Below are 5,000 nucleotides of genomic sequence, written 5' to 3' on the forward strand. Positions count from 1 at the left end.
GTTCCTCTGATTTACAGAAAGCAATATGTTACAGTTTCCTTATTTTCTCCAGCGGGTCGTCGCTCCCTGACAGTAAATCTCTATTAGCAATTTTCCTCCATATGGCTGCATGCATATGTCATCCTGCAGAGCCTCGGGAAGAGGGTTTCAACTGAGAGCTGAGCGAGACAGGATCTGGTTAAATGGAAGCTTTTGGGGTTTGGTTTGGTGTGTGTGTGTGTTGGGGGGGAGGGCCTGGCTGTGTGTGTGTGTGTTTGTGTGTGTTGGTGTGCGGTGCGTCTGTGTGTGTTGGTGTACGGTGCGTCTGTGTGTGTATCTGTGTGTTTGTGTGTGTGTGTGTGTGTGTGTATGTTTCGTGTATCTCTGTGTGTTTGTTTGTGTGTGTGTGTGTGTGTGTGTGTGTGTGTGTGTGTGTGTGTGTGTGTGTGTGTGTGTGTGTGTGTGTGTGTGTGTGTGTGTGTGTGTGTGTGTGTGTGTGTGTGTGTGTGTGTGTGTGTGTGTGTGTGTGTGTTTTGTGTATCTCTGTGTGTGCATGTAAATCGTTGTCTGAGGCTGGTGAGATCAGCAGGGACCTTGTTTCTCTACTGCCACAAAGAAAGTTTATTTACATTTATGAATAGCCCAGAACAAGGATCTGTTTGGTTCTATCTCAGTACTAGGACCTGTTTGTTCTGATCTCAGTACTAGGACCTGTTTGGTTCTATCTCAGTACTAGGACTTGTTTGGTTCTATCTCAGTACTAGGACTTGTTTGGTTCTATCTCAGTACTAGGACTTGTTTGGTTCTATCTCAGTACTAGGACCTGTCTGGTTCTATCTCAGTACTAGGATCTGTTTGGTTTCTATCTCAGTACAAAGACCTGTTTGGTTCTATCTCAGTACTAGGACTTGTTTGGTTCTATCTCAGTACTAGGACTTGTTTGGTTCTATCTCAGTACTAGGACCTGTCTGGTTCTATCTCAGTACTAGGACTTGTTTGGTTCTATCTCAGTACTAGGACTTGTTTGGTTCTATCTCAGTACTAGGACCTGTCTGGTTCTATCTCAGTACTAGGACTTGTTTGGTTCTATCTCAGTACTAGGACTTGTTTGGTTATAGCCAACACAAGGACACTTGTGTGCATTCATACAGTACATTTCCCCAGAACGTCTGTCTCTCCCCCTTCTCTCCGTCTCTCCCCCTGTCTCTCCTGTCTCTGTCCCCTTCTCTCTGTCTCTTCCCCTTCTCTCTCTCTCTCCTGTCCTCCCCTCTCTCTGTCTCTCCCCTCTCTCTGTCTCTCCCCTTCTCTCTGTCCTCTCCCCCTCTTCTCTGTCTCTCCCCCTTCTCTCCGTCTCCCCTTCTCTGTCTCTCTCCCCTTCTCTCTCTCCTTCTCTCTGTCTCTCCCCTTCTCTCTGTCTCTCCCCCTTCTCTCTGTCTCTCCCCCTTCTCTCTGTCTCTCCCCCTTCTCTCTGTCTCTCCCCTTCCTTTCTTCTCCCTTCTCTGTCTCTCCCCTCTCTCTGTCTCTCCCCTCTCTCTGTCTCTCCCCTCTGACTCTCCCTTCTCTCTGTCTCTCCCCTTCTCTCTGTCTCTCCCCTTCTCTCTGTCTCTCCTTCTTCTGTCTCTCCCCCTTCTCCTCCTTCTCTCTGTCTCTCCCCCTTCTCTCTGTCTCTCCCCCTTCTCTCTCTGTCTCTCTCTGTCTCTCTCTTCTGTCCCCTGTCTCTCCCCCTCTCTGTCTCTCCCCTTCTCTCTCTGTCTCTCCCCCTTCTCTCTGTCTCTCCCCTTCTCTCTGTCTCTCCCCTTCTCTCTGTCTCTCTCCCCTTCTCTCTGTCTCTCCCCTTCTCTCTGTCTCTCCCTCTCTCTGTCTCTCCCCCTTCTCTCTGTCTCTCCCCCTTCTCTCTGTCTCTCCCTTCTCTCTGTCTCTCTTCTCTCTTCTACTGTCTCTCCCCTTCTCTCTGTCTCTCCCCTTCTCTCTGTCTCTCCCCTTCTCTCTGTCTCTCCCCTTCTCTCTGTCTCTCCCCCTTCTCTCCCCCGTCTCTCTCCCCTTCTCTCTGTCTCTCCCCCTCTCTCTGTCTCTCCCTTTCTCTCTGTCTCTCCCCTTCTCTCCTGTCTCTCCCCCTTCTCTCTGTCTCTCCCTTCTCCTTCTCTCTGTCTCTCCCCCTGTTCTCCTCCGTCTCTCTGTCCCCTTCTCTGTCTCTGTCTCTCTGTCTCCTCTCTCTGTCTCTCCCCTTCTCTCTGTCTCTCCCCCTTCTCTCTGTCTCTCCCCCCTTCTCTCTGTCTCTCCCCTTCTCTCTGTCTCTCCCCCTTCTCTCTGTCTCTCCCCTTCTCTCTGTCTCTCCCCCTTCTCTCTGTCTCTCCCCTTCTCTCTGTCTCTCCCCCTTCTCTCTGTCTCTCCCCCCTTCTCTCTGTCTCTCCCTCCGTCTCTCCCTTCTCTTCTCTCTGTCTCTCCCTTCTCTCTGTCTCTCCCCTTCTCTCTGTCTCTCCCCCTCTCTCTGTCTCTCCCCTTCTCTCTGTCTCTCCCCTTCTCTCTGTCTCTCCCCTTCTCTCTGTCTCTCTGTCCTTCTCTCTGTCTCTCCCATCTTCTCTCTGTCTCTCCCCCTTCTCTCTGTCTCTCCCCTTCTCTCTGTCTCTCCCCTTCTCTCTGTCTCTCCTTCTCTCTCTCCCTTCTCTCTGTCTCTCCCCTTCTCTCTGTCTGTCTCTCCCTTCTCTGTCTCTCCCCTCTCTGTCTCTCCCCTTCTCTCTGTCTCTCTCTCTCTGTCTCTCCCCTTCTCTCTGTCTCTCCCCCCTTCTCTGTCTCTCCCTTCTGTCTCTCCCCTTCTCTCTGTCTCTCCCCCTTCTCTCTGTCTCTCCCCTTCTCTCTGACTCTCTGTCTCTGTCTTCCCCTTCTCTCTGTCTCTCCCCTTCTCTCTCTGTCTCTCCCCTGTCTCTCTGTCTTCTCCCCTCTTCTCTCTGTCTCTCCCCCTTCTCTCTGTCTCTCCCCCCTTCTCTCTGTCTCTCCCCTTCTCTCTGACTCTCTCCCCTTCTCTCTGTCTCTCCCCCTTCTCTCTGTCTCTCCCCCTTCCTCTGTCTCTCTGTCCCCTTCTCTCTGTCTCTCCCCTTCTCTCCGTCTCTCCCCTTCTCTCCGTCTCTCCCCTTCTCTCTGTCTCTCCCCTTCTATCTTTCCCTCTCTCAATTCCCTTTCATTTTAAGGGGCTTTAAGGGAAACATATGTTTACATTACCAAAGCAAGTGGAATAGATAATAAACAAAAGTGAAATAAACAATTAAAAATTAACAGTAAACATCACACTCACAAAAGTTTCAAAAGAATAAACACATTTCAAATGTCATAGGTCTAAATACAGTGTTGTAACAATATGCACATGTAAATAAACACAAATATGGGTTATATTTACAATGGTGTTTGTTCTTCACTGGTTGCCCTTTCTCGTGGCAACAGGTCACACATCTTGCTGCTGTGATGGCAAACTGTGGTGTTTCACCCAGTAGATATGGGAGTTTATCAAAAATGGATTTGTTTTTAAATTCTTTGTGCGTCTGTGTAATCTCAAGGAAATATGTTGTTAGCCAAGTCAGATCTCTATATATGATTGTGGTTTGTCAGGTTTACATTTGTAGGGTATGATAAGAACTACTTTTGCTGATTGTCAAAGAGATGGCTGGACCTTTTGGAGAGGTTCAAGTATGACCTGCAGGTCAAGTTCCAGCCAGAGGGAGTTCAGTCATAAGCTTCTCTGTCAAAGTTCATAAAGTATATAAATGCATTTACATGTCTCAGATATAATCTCTCTCTCTCTCTCTCTCTCTCTCTCTCTCTCTCTCTCTCTCTCTCTCTCTCTCTCTCTCTCTCTCTCTCTCTCTCCCCTCTCCATCTCTCCACCCCTGAAACACACACAGGCAGACACACACAGCTCCAGCTCCATCCATCCCATCCATCCAGTATGATTAGATTAGGCCCATTATTAATGGGTCTCTGTGAGCCAGAAGACACCGGGGTCACCAGGAGTTTAATTCTATTCTCAGATAACTTCATTTGGCCTGATGCGATTGTTATTGCCCCGGTGCTAGATGTTTATAGGAAACAATAGCTCCTATAACACATTCAGACATCCTAGTTAAAGGGGTCAGACTGGTCCATTAGATAGACTACAGCTGAATTGTTCTACGAAGTCAGTGCCTTTTGGGAAGTGGACTGTAAACTTTGTGACAAAAATCACTTTTAACAGTCTGTCATGAAGAGCACATGTTCAACTTAAAACAATGACTATAGTAAGTGCCTGTTAAGTGCCAAAAAAAGTAACAGGGTGGACTGTAAGAGGGTTGACAGTAACAGGGTTGGCCCCGACAGGGTTGACAGTAACAGGGTTGACAGTAACAGGGTTGACAGTAACAGGGTTGACAGTAACAGGGTTGACAGTAACAGGGTTGACCCCAACAGGGTTGACAGTAACAGGGTTGACAGTGACATGGTTGACAGTAACAGGGTTGACAGTAACAGGGTTGAGAGTAACAGGGTTGACCCCAACAGGGTTGACAGTAACAGGGTTGACAGTAACAGGGTTGGCCCCGACAGGGTTGACAGTAACATGGTTGACAGTAACAGGGTTGAGAGTAACAGGGTTGAGGGTAACAGGGTTGACCAAACAGTGTTGACAGTAACAGGGTTGACAGTACAGGGTTGACAGTAACAGGGTTGACAGTAACAGTAACAGGGGTTGAGAGTAACAGGGTTGACCCAACAACAGTGTTGACAGTAACAGGGTTGACAGTAACAGGGTTGACCCCAACAGGGTTGACAGTAACAGGGTTGACAGTGACATGGTTGACAGTAACAGGGTTGACCCCAACAGGGTTGACAGTAACAGGGTTGACAGTAACAGGGTTGACAGTAACCAGTAACAACAGGGTTGACCCCAACCAACAGGGTTGACAGTAACAGGGTTGACACCAACAGGGTTGACAGTGACATGGTTGACAGTAACAGGGTTGACAGTAACAGGGTTGACAGTAACAGGGTTGACAGTA

The sequence above is a fragment of the Oncorhynchus keta genome, unplaced genomic scaffold (genome assembly GCF_023373465.1).
Source record: "Oncorhynchus keta strain PuntledgeMale-10-30-2019 unplaced genomic scaffold, Oket_V2 Un_scaffold_626_pilon_pilon, whole genome shotgun sequence".
Lineage (NCBI taxonomy): Eukaryota > Metazoa > Chordata > Actinopteri > Salmoniformes > Salmonidae > Oncorhynchus > Oncorhynchus keta.